At 31.1% G+C, this 19,649-nt stretch overlaps 1 long non-coding RNA gene across 1 annotated transcript; it reads left to right on the forward strand.

Annotated features, from left to right (window-relative positions):
• The first annotated feature begins 859 nt into the window (after positions 1-859).
• LOC130893951 (uncharacterized) lies at positions 860-19,199 on the forward strand. Its single transcript, XR_009059269.1, has 2 exons — positions 860-15,128; positions 15,163-19,199. It is a non-coding gene; the product is annotated as an uncharacterized LOC130893951 (long non-coding RNA).
• The last annotated feature ends 450 nt before the right edge of the window (positions 19,200-19,649 follow it).

Below are 19,649 nucleotides of genomic sequence, written 5' to 3' on the forward strand. Positions count from 1 at the left end.
TGTCCATTAGGTGCCGAGAGCGATACTGACGACGGCAATGGTGACCTGGAGAACGAGATGGATGATTGTGACAAGTGAAAGGAAAGTTGTGAACAACAATGGATGTTCATTCTATATTATTTACGTTTGTGATGTTAATAAATTTTACTTAGTTATATTTGTTGATCATAGAGCTCAATTCTATTCCTTTTATTATAATATTGCATCTAAAAAGTGTGCGAAATGCGAGCATTAGATGAGTTAATAATTTAAGGCGTTTTGCAATGATAGAGGCGCCAGTTTATAAGCTGAAATGGCGCCCACCTTATCGACCACGTTTTTTAAAGCCAGCTCCACGTCTATAAGCTCATCTAATTTGTACTAATTTTGTTGACATTATATTGAAAATCGTGTATCAAAAACGTCTATGGAATTCAAATACCGAAGAATCTTGAAAAATTCGGATACTGAATGGAAAGGATTGATCGTTTGCTTTTGGGATTCCATGTTTATGACAGATTTCCGCTATAATGATTATTATCAATCTCTTCTTTTCAGCCTGTCATTGTTTCAATAATACTTGAAAATATCTGTTGTTAGGATACATGTCACATTAAAAATTAATGCGTGGAACTAAAAAATTTGTCAGTGCTACTAAATGCTGACATCACGCTTGAAAGTTGACTTTTGTTTGAGCCCTATAGTCGTTCATGTCGTGATCATAGCATTTAATAGCTTTATGCATTTTATCGAATACTAAATAATTGATTAAGAACTTAGAACGCTTTTATAGAATTATATATATATATATATATATATATATATATAACAGGACGTCCTGGTATATAATGTATTTTGATTGTTTTGAAAACAGGAAGAATCCAATAAAAAAGTTTATAACTTTCATGCAAAATCATCTCAAATAAAATTTCTTATACTAAATAATGATGTTGTTTTCTGTTTATAACAAATTCTTAGAGATATGATAATATTTTAATTGCACCACCCTGTATTTATAATTTTTTCATTGGATAAAAGACGCTGTGCTGTGAACTGATTGGTAAGCAACTTGTCCAGGTCTGTATTACAATATTTAATTGTCAGAATCAGTGAATCATAAATTAAGATAAACAACAACATTATACATAATTCACATAATTCCAGATACTTTTTCTATAATTATCATGGTTAGGTAAGTACACACAGTACACAGTTAGTAGTTGTATTAAATTATTCTTAAGTTTGATACACAACAGAATCAACTATCAACCAGTCGATATGCATATTCTGTAAACGTCCTACAAGATTGGTACAGAGAAAGGCCAAGCAGTTGAAAACAGTCGGCAACATCTATCAACCGATATTCAAAAACTGATTTTAACTGACTTTCTAGTCGATCAATGTTCAAAAGAGATGCTATCAAGGAAACAAAGTTTATGACAAACTCTTCCCTGACTACAATCTACAAAATTGCGAAACTAGGTGTGAAAACGAGATGAGGAAGGAATATTCCAGGAATTTTTAAGAAAATGGAATGTGATTGCTTAATTTTATTATGCGAAACAATCTACAGTATGTCCGCATTAAACATAACCTCAAATCTTCAAGGTTTAATAGATCTCTGATTTAAGGATTATAGTTTAATTACATCAAATTCAATTAGAAATGTGGATTCAATACAAAATTAACAACAACTTTAAATTCAACGTTTCTTCCAGGTGAAACGTTTTTCATCGATTACATTCATAATTGTTTGGCAAAACTATAATGGTTTAACAGAACCAGAACATTAATGCTAGGTGTAATTGCACTCTATAAGGATAACATTCATTTTTCAAATAACCTCCTCAGAGATCTCTCACTAGTATCGTTATCTATTTTGAGTTTTGGAATCGAGTTATTATTCCTACATAACATCACATCCTTCTATAACTAGGAATAATTTTCACACTGCCAGTTGAACTGACTCCTGAAATTGTTAGACAGTATGGACTTCACTCAATTCCGACGAATATTTTTCTGCATATTGCGATAATAGGATATTAATTTCATGTGAAGAAACCGTAATCTCTAAGTTATAAACCCTCTAAACCTGAAATCAATAAATTCAGCAATATCATATCTCCTGAAAATATATGAATGTACTGCAAATACCACTACAGAGAATGGAAAATATACAAAAAAATTTAAGTAAGACAATCTCCCATAAAGTCATAGTTGAATAGTCAGCTCATTTTGTATAGGATCATCAACGATATTATAAAATGTTGTTTCCAAGCATTGACAAGAAAAATAGTGAAATGAAATATGAAAGAAGAAGAGTTGAGGGAATTCGACGAAATAGTCTTCGCTCCAAATTATTCTGATAAATTGATGCAATGTGTACATATAGAAATAAATATAGAATAGAACAAATACAAAATTTTGTTTCTATGTTTATTGCTGATTGGTGATATATATTTAAAAGTGAAAAAAGTTTGGGTCTATTTGTGCATACGCTAAATAACAAATAGACAAAGAAATTAGTTACTTTGGAAAAAAAATATTCAAAAATGAGAAGACCAGTGAGAATATGGAAAAAATGATTAATTGGATTGGGATACAGAGAAGAGTAGTGGAAGGAAGAAAGTTTCGAGAGATACAAATCGGAGCTAGTAATTCAACTTAAATGTAATTAAAGAAAGAAACTGAGAGGTTATCATTACTTATTTCAGAATTTATTGAAAAAATAGTGAATTATTTCCACATTTCAGTTGCTATATGATAAAGTTATTCATGATAAAAATGCGTGAAAGTACTTAACCTGAAAGTATCATAAAATATTTCATATACGACCATATTAAAAAATACTTTTGTTGTAAACAGTATTATTATTTAAATTTGTAGTAGTTTTCAACACTTGATGATGGGAGAATAACTTTGATGATTTCCATTGACATTGGCTCGAATTTTCCGAGAAATATGTAATTTTTTTCATACTGTACTGTAAAGTCGACTTTACAGTACTAATTTGAGTTCGGAAAATGGCACTTTACGGTATCCTTGTACTTTACAGAACCAGTCGCAAAACGTCGCATATTATTTTTAGTACCTTCTCGAAGACTTGATTGGAATAATTTTACCTACTGCTTCCGCACTTTTCGTAGCAATTTTATTTGAATTATCAGGGATTCTTTCGGAAATTATTTTTGTATTTCTGAACATTCAATATGTCTACCTGTTTTCCACTAAAATTGTCAAATATGATATTTTAAATTTAATATAATTCTGCTTTTTGTTCAAAAACCGAAGACAATATAAAAAAACATATTACGATATACGTCCGTAAAGTTATTATAAGGTACTCAAATATTTTTGACTAGGCTCATTCGTCGCCTCGTCGTCGAATATCTATCTCATACCATACTAAATCACTTCCTGGACTTAAAACGTAAATAATTATTCCCGTATTCTTGACTTTTCTGGAAGCACGTTTCGAGTTAGGTTGCACGAAATTTCTTCAATTTCAGGAGGAGTGCAATAAAATTCTTCATCCATGTTTATTTATCTTTACCATCAGTGTTTTATCAATCAAAATGACGGTGACGTTTCACACTTGTTATAAAATCTTTATAGAACTCTCGTTTGGTTATTAATATTTTATTATTGCGTGTCAGAGTTTTCATAGTTTTCGTTATATAATATTTATAGTAACTATAAACCTCCTCATGATAGAAATCTTTGCATGACACTCTAAACTTAAACTTGTGACCTACGTCCCGTAGCCAAATTAAATCAAGTTAAATTCAAGTTACGCAAGCCTTTATAAATACGTTTCACTTAAACTAAATAATGGTTAGAATAAGCCAAATCAAGCAATTTAATTGAAGTATTAAGAGTGGAACCAAAAAAGTATCTTTTGAATTCACCTCAAACGTAAAAATATACTCATATCAGTATTCGGCAGTGAACGCAAAAATTAATACAAGAACTTTTGACAAAAAACACAACTTTATAAATTTTATAAATAAAAAAAGTGTTGTAATTATTATCCCATTTAAAAAGCATCTTGAATATTTAATAATAATTCTTGTTTTTGTACGCCTTTAGACATATGTATAGTATATAATTTCACGTATTTAGTTTACGGTGAAACACCAAAATCTAGAGAATGTCGACTTCACTGGTGGATGTCAACATTCACAATCCACTTAGTCACCAGTCCGAAATATGTGCTACATACCCTCATTTCTGACTCACACCGGTAAATGTCAGCATTCACCATGCACTAATGGTGAATTTTGAATATGTTGGAGATTGGAATAATCAAGAATTTAGAATACACAGTACATTCTACACGAGAAAAGGAAATGTTAGTAATGAAACAATTACTTCCTTATGTTATCAAAATCTTATTCATTGCTACAACTTGAACTATTATTACATTTTGAATTGCACAAGCTTTTACAACTGCATCCTTTTGCAATCACAGCGTATAGTCTTGTCCCTGCTTCTCTTATCAGCTTCAGCTGCTTCTTTCAGTCGGAGTCTTCTATTCCAATAACAACATTTCGGCTAACTGTAAAACCACTGTCGCCATCTTGTATTCGGACATTTTTACCAATTGCTTTTGTGAGATTCGTATCCTTTTTTTTGCAGTAGAATATTTTCTTTTTATTTTTCAATCAGAATTTGATCTGAAGATGTTGTGGGTGGTAGGTGCTCCTCAATGTTTTTCTTTGGAATATCATTTTTGGTATGATCACCAGTCAAATTTTTCTTAGCAATTTCTTCAAGATGTTTTTCGATTTCAAAAGTATCGCTAACTTCCTCGAATTGATCTTCAGTTTCAATATTTGCAATATATTCGCCTGGATAGAAGATGATACTTTGTATCTTTTTGCTTTAATAGCAGACTTGGGTTCATAAGGACTTGGGCTTATGCGATCCTCTTGGAAAATGAAACAAATGATAAACCATCAGAGAAGGCTGTCTATAAACTATTTTGCACATATTTTGGAAATGACGTGATTATTAAATTCTCTACTATTATTTGATTGCAATATTACTGGTGCACCAAATGCTACAAATATTGCAATGACTTTATGCGCTCCTTCTTTAGCTCTTTTAATTTTCAAAGATCGTAGCTAGACAAACTGAAATAATCTTGATACACCATTATCCGAAATGAAAATATACGACGAAGACATCAGAGATAATAAAGACTAAACAACTGCTTTTGTACGCAGAACAGGTAGCTGAAGAAAGCATTGATGTGTCAATCGCAGAATAGAAGAAGACGAGGAAGGCCCTAAAGGACCTAAAAGGAAATGATTGAACAGACCATGAAAGAAAGAGCTGGCCAGGAAAACGAGTTGATAGATAGAAAGTTGTGGCGTACGAATATATTAATACCAGGACATCTATTAGAACTTTTTCGCATTTATATAACTATTACATAGTTTTAAGGTTAAATTGTTAAGAGTTCTAAAAAATATTTCTCGTTGTTGTTGTTATAGTAGTGATCTAATACACATATTATATATTAGATGTTGTAAAACTAAAATAAAAAGAAGAAAAAATCGAACGGCTGTCTACGGTGCAGTTTTCAGTTCGTTCACATAAAAATTTTAATGTCTACACTTACTGATACTTTTAAGCACAAGTTAAGTATGTTGTTTAAATATAGATTTAGTATGCTTTAGATCATAAGTAATATACGAAAAGGTTCTTAAGAATCTCGTAATATAAGACAAATTTTTATAAACTGAGATAGTATCGCGTGAGTTGAAAATTTTGTATTTTTAATGTGACATGTATTTGAAATTACTTTCCTGGCGAATTTTTTTTCTTTTGAAAGCTCATATTATAGGTGAATAAAGTCTTGTAGTACGTTGACTGCTACTGCTCTAATTATTTTTGTATAGACATGGGATATATAGCAAGCACTCTCCTATTTAAAAGGTCAGAGTATAAATTTGAAAATATACTTCGGTCCGTAATTGTGTTCCTAACTGCGTTATTAGATATTATTTACAATTCTGTCTAGATGGATACGTGATCAACGAAGTGGGAAACTGGAGGCTTTTTTGGGCACATTTCCCTCAATGTTTAGGACTCAGTAATAAACAAGAACACAGACCAATCATATAATTTGAACTTAAGCGAAATGTCTTCTGAACTTAGTACTACAGAAGGACGAATTTACAAAGCAACAATGACTTATACATAAGAAACAAGGCCAGAAGTACCTCTTGAAGATCATAGAGATACAAAGTCTCAGGTGGAAATTGGGAAAAACACTATTATATCACGAAAGAACCGAAAAAAACAGACGTTCATGGGACAGATAACATTAAAGAATAGATATCACAGCGTAAGCAATAAAGGTACCAACATTTGTATCGAATGACCGAGATATACTGGGGATAGACAAGGGATAAATTTCTAATTGGAACACGAAGTAGACAAAAGAAGCGATAGACATATTATAGAAAAAAAAAAACAAGAATTCTCAATCTATGTTTCTTATGGACCAGTTTCTGTGCCAACTTGAGGCAAGTATTCTAAGTATCCCTTGAATTGATCTAAATATAGTGGAGTTGTTTCTTCCTTATTGAGTTTACACTCATACTTTGGAGCTGACATGCTTCTGCTATTGAACTCTAAAACAACTGTTGCGATAGTGATTCATAAGAATCTTAATATTTTGAAATTAACAAGAAAATTTGTATTATTTATTTCGACAAAAGAAATATGTTTCTAAAAAAAATTAACGTAATTAATTTCTAAGTCTACAGTATTGAATTCCTTTACTAAGCCCTAGAAAATAGAATACCATCTAGTATTAATAGATTTATCAAATATAATTTCTACGAATACATTTGTTCAAATCAAATCTAGCCTAGCCCAACCTACCAATATCAAACATCATTATGATGAAAAGATGAAAGAAGACGTTGGTATGTTGCTTTGAAATGTAGTGGAGTGGCTCCTTTAGAGGTGTCAAGACCAGTACTGTTTTATGAATCGCGTTAGCCGGAAATATACAGATGGATAAGATTGGAGATGAGAGTATCTCGTCTTCCGTCAAGCTTTTGCCTGATAAAATGAGTATCACTAGGTTATAGACAAACCTCCAATAACTTGAAACCTTTACTTTACGAGAACCTAGTTCAGCATAAAATTATAATCAAAAGGTTTTTTTCTGAAATGAGGATTAGCAATAAGAATGAAGTTGTGGCTATAGCTAGGAAATTGTGTGAAATGGGTCTGGAAGGCGAGATCGAGACAGGTGAATAGAGTTGAAATCAAACGATTCATATCTTCTTCTTTGGGTGCCCTCTTCTAAGGAAGGTTAGCGATAACCACAGCAAAGTCATTTCTGTCTCTGGACCTTCTTATCATCGTCTGAGAGTCTAAACCGGTTCACTTGCGAATATTCTTCAACCTGTCGTCTGCCAGGACCACGTTTTACCTCATTTTTCCCCTCGATCAGAAGTTGCAAAAGTCTCATTTCTATATATGTGTCCCAGATACGAGGTTTTTCGATGTTTTATTAATTCTGTTAAATTTCCCTATCGGTGTTTATTCTTTGCGTTACTGATATCAGCATTCCAGGGAATTCTCAGCATCCTCCGGAAGATCCATATTTCGAAACTCTCTTGGTGAGTTCACCTTAAAGGTCCCACCCTCCGTTCTGTATAATGAGGTGCTGTATACATAGCATTTCACCATCCAGTACCGGATTTTAAAGTCGAGTGCTCGGGATGTAAACAATTGCCTCATTTTTAGAAAGACATTTCTTGCTTGCTCTATGCGTGATCTTATTTCAATATCTGGGTCTATATCTTTTGTTATCTAACACCCCAAATATTTAAATTCATCGACATTTTCGATTATGCCACCATTTACGTTGATAGACAGGGAAGGATGGACATGGAGACAATCATGGTTTTGGACTGTTGATGATCTAATAGTGCTTAGAGATCCTGTTATTAAGAATTTTTCCATTGATTTTAACACCTTCTCTTGCTCCATCCAATGCTCTGGCAAAGACTTCTTCTGAATATATATAGAAGGATAGAGAGGATAACATGCAACCCTGTCGCACGCCTCTTTTGATGGTATATGGTTCTGGGTCGCCAGTTGCAGCTCTCACCACTGCAGTTTGGTTAGCATGAAGCGCCTGTATGATTTTGAGGACATTCTCGTCTAGACACTTCCTGGAAAGGTAGTCCATCAGCTTATCATGTCTTACTTTGTCGAAAGCCTTTTCGTAATGAATAAAACATAAAAAGAGGTCCTTTTGCTGGTTTCGGCATTTTTGTAAAAGTATTATGAAACTGATCAAAGATTTATATGCGAGGAAGAATCTTTGTAGTGGTACAATTGCTTCTAGAACGTGTAAAAAGAATATATACTGGCAGATTTCACTAGGGATTACAAAGAAAGAAGTCGTATTTATCAGTTAGTTTTCTGCAATTAATTCCTACATGAAAGAAATACTGTTATCCAATATTTTCTGTATGTAGAAAGACAATTATCTAAGTTTTTATACAAATTTGCAGCTTTTGCAGTCATTTCGATTGAGTTCTTCTGTTAGAGGACATCATTATCATCATTGCTGCTAGTTCACAGTGGTATTAATCTTCTACAAGTCTCCAAAGAATAGAGAGACTCACCACAATTTAAAAAATGTGGTAGCATAGATAATGGTTATTTTAGATTCTAGAAGTCAATGTAATTGAAAACTAAGTACATATTCAACTGTATCAAAAATTAGTTATACAACTTATCTGTATTGAGTAGATTGTGATGAAAACTGGTATAATCTCTATATTTTTTGTTTGGATAGTCAAACTTCTAAAAATTCACAACATTTGATTTATTCATAATATATTTTATTTTCTCTCATTTATCCATTTCCATTCAGTGATGTCTGCTCCTCGCCAATTATTAGGAATCCACAATTTTCCTTTGTTGATGAAGACTGCATTATGATCAAATTGATACTCCTGATATCTGTTTTTTTCATAAACATTAAAAGTAAATGTGAGTCTGAATGATCTAAATAGGTATTAGAATTGAAGTCATCCAAAACCATTCCAAAATCACGTTTGAAACATAATTCATTATCAGCAGCGAAGTTGTTTCCATCATTAAATTCTTTTCGTTACTCTGCTTTGTTTCTATATGTTTGTAAGTCACCCTGTAATATTAAAACACTTTTGCTTTACATTTAGATTTAACTAAAGTCTTTTTCGAATTTGAAACACTTACTGAAAATGGATCTAATCTTTGTTTCTTATATTCTATTTGAACTAGAAAAACTCACCTCAACTACAAAGATCAATTTCAATGATCACGATGAGTTTTTGCACAAATACATACTTTTGAGGCTCCATATTGAATCTTCTGAATATTATAATTAATATATATGTTTTGCTTAGGAATTATTCTACTTCAAAACTGATGTTATTTTTGAATTAAATTTCCAAGTCAACATTCAGCAAAAAAAATCGAAATAAAGCAAACGATCCACAGTGAAGTTTGAAATTTAATTTAAAATATAAATATTCTAGTTATGTGAGGAAAAATTATTGATTAAAAGGAAAATTTTTAATTGATATGATATTTACAGCAAGAATTATAGAAGTAGATGAAACTATAATAATATTTGTAAGACTGAATAATTTCCATTTGAACTCAGCCGTTGAGATACAAGAGATATAAAATGAAGCTTTCATAAACCAAAAAGTGGTAGTACAAATAAAAAAACCTTAAAGCGAACGGTATAATTAGTTTTGATTTTGTTTTCCCATTGAAATTTTGATAAATCCTAAAGAATCTAACAATATTTGTGAACAAATTACTTCAGAAAAAAAGTTGCTGCATTTGGAGAACGGTAAATTTACAAAAATCAGTTACTACATCATTATAAATTCAAAAGAGCCAACTCGAAAAGGAATATTTACCGGATGTTCCAAGTTATCGTATATCGACTATATTTCAACAAAATAAATGAAAAATTTCTTCCTTAATGTACATTTTTAATAGCTTCTAATATAGTAACAGCCACCCTTTTTATTATAAAGAGTATCCTTTATATTATACATAATTGGACAAATCCGTCACCACTTCTGGCATGCAAAATGATGATCCGTTACGTCTGTCTTACCTCAATTTTCTGATTTGGTTATTTTAGTCAATAAGAAGGTTACGTTCTAAAAGATTAACTAATCGAGAATTTCGCACTAGAAACAAATTATTAGTAAATAATGCTCAAGCGTTGATTAACGTTATTGGGAAATATCTCTTTCTAGCAAAGTTTTTCCATACTATATTGTACAGTAGCGATACCATATTGTTTTTATGCATCGTACATGGTATTTTCATCTTGAGTTCCTATTTTGCACTGTTGAAATTGGTACTTTGGTCAGTTCACTGATTTTTCTTTTCATTGGATTATAAAATCGTTTCACCTTGATACACGTTGTTTAATTTTCTTTAGGATTAGGCGACTAGTAATGCCTTTTCTTCAAGTATTGGACGAGGACCTAAATTTTCAGGAGTCGGGAGTTCTGAAATATCTTCCCTCTGTCGATGTATCATTGAAATGAAAAAGTTTTACAAATACACAATAGAAACTTCGATGTTTAAATTCAAATTGAAGAAATTAAAAAAGCTTCTATACTGGAAATTTATAGGCTATTTTGCAAAAATTCATTTACGTAAAAACAAAAATCCCTCATAATAACAGACTCTCTTATGTTCATTTGGTGAGAAAACGGAGATCTTGAGAGTCAAAAGATTAAGAGTTATAGCTTTCGACTCTTGCCTCTCTCATCCTTACATTCCCATATATGTTTGAGGAGAGCTGAAATTTAATGCTGGACTACAGGATTCTATTTCTAATTCCTCGTCATTCTTAATTCAACTGATTTCAACGATGCACTAGAGTTAAAGTTCCTACACATCTGGAAACATTTCGCATTTCTAAGGTCCTTACTTGATCTACAGACCACTGCGAGTGCCCTTATCCGATCTCTTAAAGACAATAAACGATCTTTACTCTGTGTTGCCCTGTCTTAGAGTCAACGTATAATTAGTCATTATAGGAGATTGACCTCGAAAAATCACATACTCAGTATATTATACCACGTTAAGACCTGTATCTTGACATCCTAGAATTATCCTCAAAGTTCACGTATAACTGGATGGTCGATAAAATTTAACTATTTTCCTCAACAATTTCTTAATTACATGGACAGGTAAGTGTTATTGAATAAATTGACACTTAATTAAAAATAGATAAGTAATCAATAAGAAATGTTGATGAAAAATGATAATTATACATTAAGCAATAAATTATAACCTTAATATTACGAATTTTCCATCAAGATCAACAGTTGACCTCAAATAATTCTCTGATCGCGCGCTTTACGCCCTCTATCTCGAAAACAGTTGGAGCTATACAAAAATATTAAACAGAAAAGCTGTGGAGAATTGAATTCTCTACAATATTGATGAGAAATACTATTAGTGTAAAACCCATAGAAAACGAGATATTTGCAAAAAATTTAAAAAAAAATTTTTTGTGACCTTTGACAGCTTTTAAAACTTGCGAACATTTATATGTAAATTTTGAGAATAGTTTTAGGGTGCCACGATACAAGTTTTTACGCGATAATATACTGGGTATGTCAATTTTCCGAGATATCCACCTAATTTTGTCCAAGATGAATGGACTAAATTAGATCCACACTGTTATTCTTCAACCAGTTTCTTGGAACGATAGCCCAACTAGAAGACCACTAATTCGACATCTACTAAACTCAGTTGATTTTAGTTGGTTCGCACTCCAGATATAATAAGAGCCATTGAATTGTTATAATAAATTTTTTCTCGTAAAAACAAATTTTAAACTATGAAAATTGAATTTTCTCGAAACTCATCGATAAGACTCAAAAAGTGATATGAATTTCGAACTCTCCATAAGAAAGTTCATGTGGTTTTTTGAATACTTTGACGAATACCTAGAATTTTCCAAGATTATGAAAGTGGAAAAAAATTTTACCTCTGATTCCGGTGAAATCACACACAAAGGGATATTTTGCTAGTGCTAGTGCTAGTGCTAGTTGGTATTATTCTCACTCAACTATGAAAGATTATGATTTAAGAAGATGAAAAACTGATATTTGTATGGATACCGTACTTGCAACTTTGCTCACTTCTTATAAACTGAATGTATGCGGTCTTTATAAAATCAGGCTTAATATATAATAAAAATATATGCGTTGAATTTGTTATATTGTAAAATTGTAGAATGATCGTTGTTGCGCTTATGAAAAAAAATTGTATAAATATTAAAGATGGCCTCTTAAAAAGACACGTAGCCTTGGCGAGACTATTGAAAACCCCTTTTGAATTATGGACATATGTTAAAACAAAAGAATTGAATAATCTTGCTGTATTTAAAAAATATTTTTATACGTGGTTTTATCTGTTAATTTTGAATAAAGGCGAGATTTTTTCATTCGAAAACCTCAGGAGAATTCCACAAATCAATTGAATCACTGAAAATATGAGAGAATTCATAAAATGTTCTGTCTTAAATGATTTACAAACAGATGTAAAAGAAAATGTTGGATATGAAAGTTGGTAGTTATGAATTTTCTCAAAATGATGGAATGCAAATTCATTTCGTCGAACGAGACACCTGATATATGTTCAAATCATTTGATAGTTTTTTTTTTCCTTTTTACTGACAAAACCTTAAGTTTTAACAGAAAATGAGCTAGTATTGCATCTAAAAAAAATTAAGACCATCAACTAAACATTTTTCCAAAATTACCATTGTTGATAAAAATTAAAAACTATGTGCAAATACATAAATATACAAGGTGTTTCGTTCCAAGATTATAGACAAATAAAAAAGATAATACTTGACGATGAAATTACCGATAGAACAACAAGGGAGTGTCAACTTCAAAGTATAAACAATCAAAGAAAGGAACATCTCGTACAGCATAGCTGATAAATGGTTAAACGTTAAACTCTGGAAGCAACTAAATTGGATTTTATAGAGACGAGCAGCGTTGAGATTCGAAAGAAAATAAATATAAATTATAGGAATACCAGAAATAGAATATGATATTGATAATACTAATGTAGTAGAAACATAAAATAAAAATATAACCAGTAATTCTAAGGCAAAAATGGAAATTGAAAAAGAGGAAGAAGGCTTGAGGATGATTCGTGGAGTAATATAAGAGAAGATGAACTTTTTTAATGAGTCAATTTACTCATAAGTAGGAATGAATTATCTATTTAGTATAGTTCTGTATAGGAGATATCATACACTGCTTAGTAAAAAGCAGTTGTATTAGATCAAGTCAAGTGGTCCCTCGATTTTCCACTAGATCATAGAAATTTGAATTATTAACTTTTTTCATAAGTACCCCAAAAGATTTTGAAGAATTTTGATTTTTTTTCTTTGAACATTGATTAAAAATCAACAGTTAACGATAAATCAATGAAACTTTCAGGATTATAGTTAGATAGCAATATTTTAATAAAACATTAATGACTTGAAATTATTTGTTCATTTCCTTGTTGTTAATATACTTTTGAATAAGCAAATGATCACTTTTTCGGTACAGAATGGAGTTTTTGATTGGTTTTTCATTTACGTTTATTATTGCGAAAGAAAATTTCACAGCTCGTTATTAATTTAAATGCAATGAATTTATTTATTACATGGCGTACACCTTGCAGTCGAGTGCGTCAGACTATAATGCAACTTCTCTTAAATATAATTAAAAATTACAATTAAAATAGTATATTACGTAACAAGAGTTGTGAGTAACCCATTACGCACGAAGTGAAAAATTTTATGAGTGCGTAATGGGCACACAACTCGTGTAACGTACTATACTTTATCTACGCCCATTCATAGCATGCTACTAAAGAAAACGTGTCCTATTTTTAAAGAAATTGCATAATGTGCTGCCTACATTTAGGGGCACCACTCTTTAGATCAAATAAAGTCTTAAGTAAATATAAATTTGATTGAACCAAGAAGTTTAAAAATTTTCTTCTCAAAACGCACATGTATGTTATGAGATCTCATCACGTGCATGTTATTGTTAATTGTCATTTACAAGGATTGTTGACAGTACGATTTTTGACGTTTACAGACAGGCGTAGAAAAATAATATTATTCAACATATTTGATTAAAAAAAAGGATTAGACACAATTCATATAATAAACTTGGGCACTGTATGGCAGTATTCAATATTACTGCCTTTTGGATGTCGGTGAAGTGTTTTTTGGTAATTCCGGCTATCGTGCAGAGTCTTAAGCACGACAACGGTTGCTGACAAAATAACTGGGACTTTTCTACATTTTTGCTGTATCACATCTGTTTAATCTCATTTATGAGATCCGCGTATTTGCCCGTCAGTTTCTCCTGGTGTTTGTTGAGAACGTTATGAGGGTTAGGTATAGCTACATCGGGGAGAAGGACTCAATCGATTCTTCTATCAACCACCACGATGTCAGGGCTGTTATTCGTCACCTGTCTATCGAGCACCTTTTCTGGCTGGTTCTTGTAATACGGTGCATAAATATTGAGGAGACCAAACTTGTTGACCAGTTTCTGGTGGATAATGTTGCACTCTTGGTTATTCCGGTGTAGATAGATGGTATTAGCTAACACACTATAAACAAATTTCGTATGGTGAATGGACTCTGATGTTTTCTGACATTTTTCTTGTAGTTATTCGTATTAAAAACTTAATCTTGGATAGTCATCATGAAGCCTTCGGTCTCTGGAAAGAGATTTCCGTTAGTGAGCCATCTGTTTGAAGTTTCTTTGTCAACATGCGGTTGGTTGAAGTCGTGGTGAAGTCTACCGTATAATGTTTTTCGTAACCATTGTTCCAGCTTCTCGGCGTCAAATTCAAGTCATATTCTGGCGATGTGAGATTGGGGGGTGAGTAATCCTTATCCTCATTGGATATAATATGATGTAGGGTTGAGGTTTTTCATTTCCTATGAAAGAATTCAAGTAGTTTCATTACCTGTCGAGATTGTAGGTTGAGAAAGTTAACCAAGTCTCTTTTTGAGGTAATATTGTACTAATAGTGCATAATTTCGGGTAGTGGTTGTTGCTCTTCATAATCATTGTTCGTGTCAAGCTCTGAATACTCTGTTTTGTCCACTTCAGGTTTCCAAAAGAGTACGTTAACACAGGTGTGCCATAAGTGTTGATTGCCATTACCAAGCTACATGCATTTGATTCGGACTTGTCGTCCAGTAACTTGTTGAAATCCTATGCATTTGTAGCTTTCTCCGTTTTCCATCGCCTGTATGATGTGTCCGTTAGGAAGTTGCACATTTCCAGTCATGAAAATCCCTTTCTCGATATGTATCGATGTGTTATATCAAGAAGGTGATTGATTTTATGCTTATTTGCTGCGTATAGCTTGATATCGTCTTTGTAAAGAAGATGGTAGATTGTGCAGATGTATCTCTGTTAGATTTAATGTTGAATCCATGTCATTGAGCATGGTAGATAGGAAATATATTACAGGGCAGAACCACAACGGACTTAAGGAGTCACTCTTGTATATTCCCTCGTATTTTTTACCTCTCGTAAATTTTATTAAACAGTGTACTTCTATATTTATTTTTTACTGATATCTCAGTGAATTTTCTCTTTAAAATTTCCTAGAAAATACCCAAATTTTAGTTGAGAAAAAAAACCGCTGGGTCACGATTTTCATTTCTTCTTCGTTTTTTTTGTGTTTCTCTGATAAAATAACAAAAGAATTTTAGTAGTTGTTCCAATTTATTCGTAAATTTGGTACACAGGCAAAAGAGTTGAATAATTATTAAAAACGATAACTTAGATTCTGTTCCTTTTTGTTCTATTTATTATTCTATTAATATTACAATTATTATTTATATCAATTATACTTATTGTTATCATTTTTAATTATGTTTAAGAGAAGTCTGAGGCATTCGGCGCGGTGTGATAAATAAATTCATTCATTTAACAATAAATCCTAAAAGTTTTTCAATTAGAAGTAGTAAAAATTCTCATTTTAAAAAATTATTGTTGAAATCAAAATGTAGAAAAATCGTTCGGGAAATGAGGAGACCACTTTACGTGATCTTGCTGGGCTGTTTTAAAGAAAAAAATAAACACGACTAAGTAATTTTTGTCACAGTATATTTTTTGCTCGTATCAACTATTCGAAACATTTCAATAAATTACAAAATGTTTACGTTCTATATTAGATCAAATAAAAATTAATGCTAACACTGTAAATATTCAAAGCGAAATAAGAACTGAGTGGAAACTTTGAGTTTCTTTTCTTTTTTATATGAAATATTCAAAGTTTTCTGATATGTCCTTCTATTTTATTATGCCAACCGATCTCGCCCAGACTAAGTATGTAGTAACCAATAAATGTATAAATGGGGCTCTAGCTTTTTTAGTGGGGCTCTGATTGTCTAATACTCTTAACGGTCAGTGCAGAATTTTTTCAGGCTAATTATATCTTCTGCCCTGTATAGAATAATAATTAAACTATATATACAACGGTATTTTCTTATTTCAAAAACTTTTTGGCATACATGGACCATAAAAGTTTTCAAACCTTTGTAAGAGCAGTAAAATAATTTTGATAATGAACAGTACATTTCGCATCCATTTACCAAAAAAAAAACTCATTTTCATTAAATTAGAATTCAATTTCAACCCAAAAAAAATTATATGAATAATAATGATACAATTAAAAAAATTTATGATATCTAAATTTGTTTATCATTGATTTAAGGAATGTTCGCGGCAATTTTCTATGTATAATTTATAGAATTCTCCAAATATTTCATTGGCAATTATATTGAGATTCCATGCTGTTTAGTTCACAGTAAATCAGCTTTAAAGGCCGCTTGACATTGTTGCGAGACAACGTGCAAGAAATTGCATCGCTGTCACAAATTATATCTGCTGCTGTTTTACTTTTTGATGGACAGGTTGATTGGTAAGCCAAAACTAAGTAGATTTCTTCCTAGAATTGCAGCTTGCACACAATAAAAATGACACCATCCGATAATGTTGCAAGTGCTGGATCTTACATGAAACAATCAGTTAAATTTCACCCGCGCATCCATTTTATCAATAAAGTATTGCACATTGTATTGCATCATGTCAAATGGCCTTTAGCTGAACTTCATCTGTGTATGTTTTTTATCAATAAATATCGCGTCTTGCATTGCATTTCACGTTTTCTTTAATCATATTAAGTAGCCTTAAGAAGAGTAGTTGATTGTCGCCTTAAACAGTGACTGGTATACAAACAAGAATTTGACGACTTTAGAAATTGAACGATTCACTCTACATTTCCTATTTAAATGATATTTCTCACGCTTTGGAAGAATATTTGTATTATTTCGATCCAATTTATTCCATCAAAGTTTCAGTAGAAGAAGAGCTAGCAATAAATCTTCAAATTTCATTTGAAAAGTCAAGCTCAACAATAGAAATCAATTCTGACAATCCCCTATATTCAGGGTGAGCTGCTACTCGAAAATTTTGAAAGGCAAGAATTTCTTTATCTTTGTATAAATTATGATATGAAGAGAAGATGTTGGAGGAAATGGAAATATTAGGAAAAACTATAAGGCTAAAATTGAAGAAGTGGAAAACAAGCATTGAAAAAATATAGAAGCCAATTTTCTTCACTTTGTATTACAAGCACCTTTGCTATATACAGGGTGTCTCACGACGAGTTAAAACGAAATCATGAAAATTTGTACGTTTGGGTTTTCGGATACCATCTTTTCAACTAAAGTATCTTCAAAGATGGCCAGCTTCCGGTTATACCAACTGTAGCTTTGTTATTTTAAATGGAAATTTACGAAGAATTTTAGTATACTTTTGTCCGAAAACTGTTTTCGAAAAATACATACTTTTTTAATTATTAGTTATTTTTTGTAAAAAAATTGTACGTTGCAGACTCTATAAATTATTTTTTTACGAGGATGCCCTTAAAGATATGAAAATGGTTTCTGTTGGGTTGCTTTTAGCAAAGCCAGATATATTTGAATCTATGTTGAAAATTTTTTCATTCTACACAGGATGTGTATAAAAAGTGTTCAAATTATTATATCTGCTATATATAGTTCTGAAACATTCCCATATTCTTTTAATGCTGAGAGGTTAAAAGTACTGCATACTGGTCAAAGTCAAAAAGTTTTCGTGCATATCGGGGATTTTAGGCTGTCGGACAATTTAAAAAAGATTTTTTTTTATTTTTTATCCATTTCAATACTTAACCAACCTAGCATATTTGTATCAAGTCCTTGTTATCATTGAATATCAAAAACAGATGGTTAGCTCCAATCCAATAATATTTCTGAAAGAAATTTTTTAACCATTTAAACTAAGTAACTATATTTCCACCTTTCCACTATATTTATTTTCAATCTTTGGTGCTTTGATATTTTAGTTCATTTTAAGCAACAAATTCTCTTTGGAAAACAATACAAAGATACAAAATTTTATGTTCGCTGGTATTAACGCCCAAAATCAGTATTCTTTATTAAAATAATATTAACTTACGTTTATATATTATTTGTTATCATTTAGATCGAATTATCAATTCCGCTTTGTCGATGATGAGCTTCTCATTATACTAAATCACCAATATCATTGGTTTATTTAAACATGACTTTTTTTATTCGTATAATAGAACGTCAGGAAAGGAAACTTGAAATATATATTCAATTAAGAAATCACAGACACAAAAAATGATATTAGAAAGTTATTTCCACAAATAGATAATTGTTTATTAAGAGATAACCAAGCTATTCAATTAACATAAACATTTACTATTATTGAAGATGAAACAATATGTCTTATTTGTCATATTTTCTTCATTATAACCGAATGTCAAAAATATTGAATAAATTTGGTTAATATTTTATACAGGGTTTTTTTATAAATGTTTCTAATAGCATTATGGCGAGCACAAACCTATAAAAGCTGCTGCCAGAGTAAAAAAAGTTAGTGATGTAAATAGTTTTATAACATTAGCCGATGTATTATTGTACTGATATATTAACAACCTTATTGTAATTAATGAGAATTTTATTTCTTAGAATTGTTGATAGTCAAAAATGTTATTATTATTATATTGTAGAGAATAAATCGATTATGTGATAAGCTTGCGTCCTCATTTTCAGAATCAGTAACTTTCCCGTGGGCTTACTGCAAAAATCCGTTATGTAGAAAATCTATAGTTTCGAAATAATTAAGTTTAAAGTTTCTATTTACTCCGAAATATTTGTAAATTAATTTAAAAACTTTCTATTTGGAATTTAAAATATGGTTATATTTTTACTATTGTTCATATCAATATATATATAGGAAAACACTATAATATAAATACAAAAATAACAAAAATAAAGGAAAAAATGAACTTACAAGTTTTATGCAGAATAAAAAGTCAAAAAATTGCGAAAAAGAATGTCTCTTTTTTTTGTAGTTGTGCAAAAAAAACTATTTTTTCTTTCTGTGTTATAGAAAGTGCTTTTGAATATAAATGTTTGAGATTTATTTCTATAAAATCCTTTGGACACCCTTTGCCAAAAACATGTCCTTAAAATCTGCTGG

The sequence above is a fragment of the Diorhabda carinulata genome, chromosome 5 (assembly GCF_026250575.1).
Source record: "Diorhabda carinulata isolate Delta chromosome 5, icDioCari1.1, whole genome shotgun sequence".
Lineage (NCBI taxonomy): Eukaryota > Metazoa > Arthropoda > Insecta > Coleoptera > Chrysomelidae > Diorhabda > Diorhabda carinulata.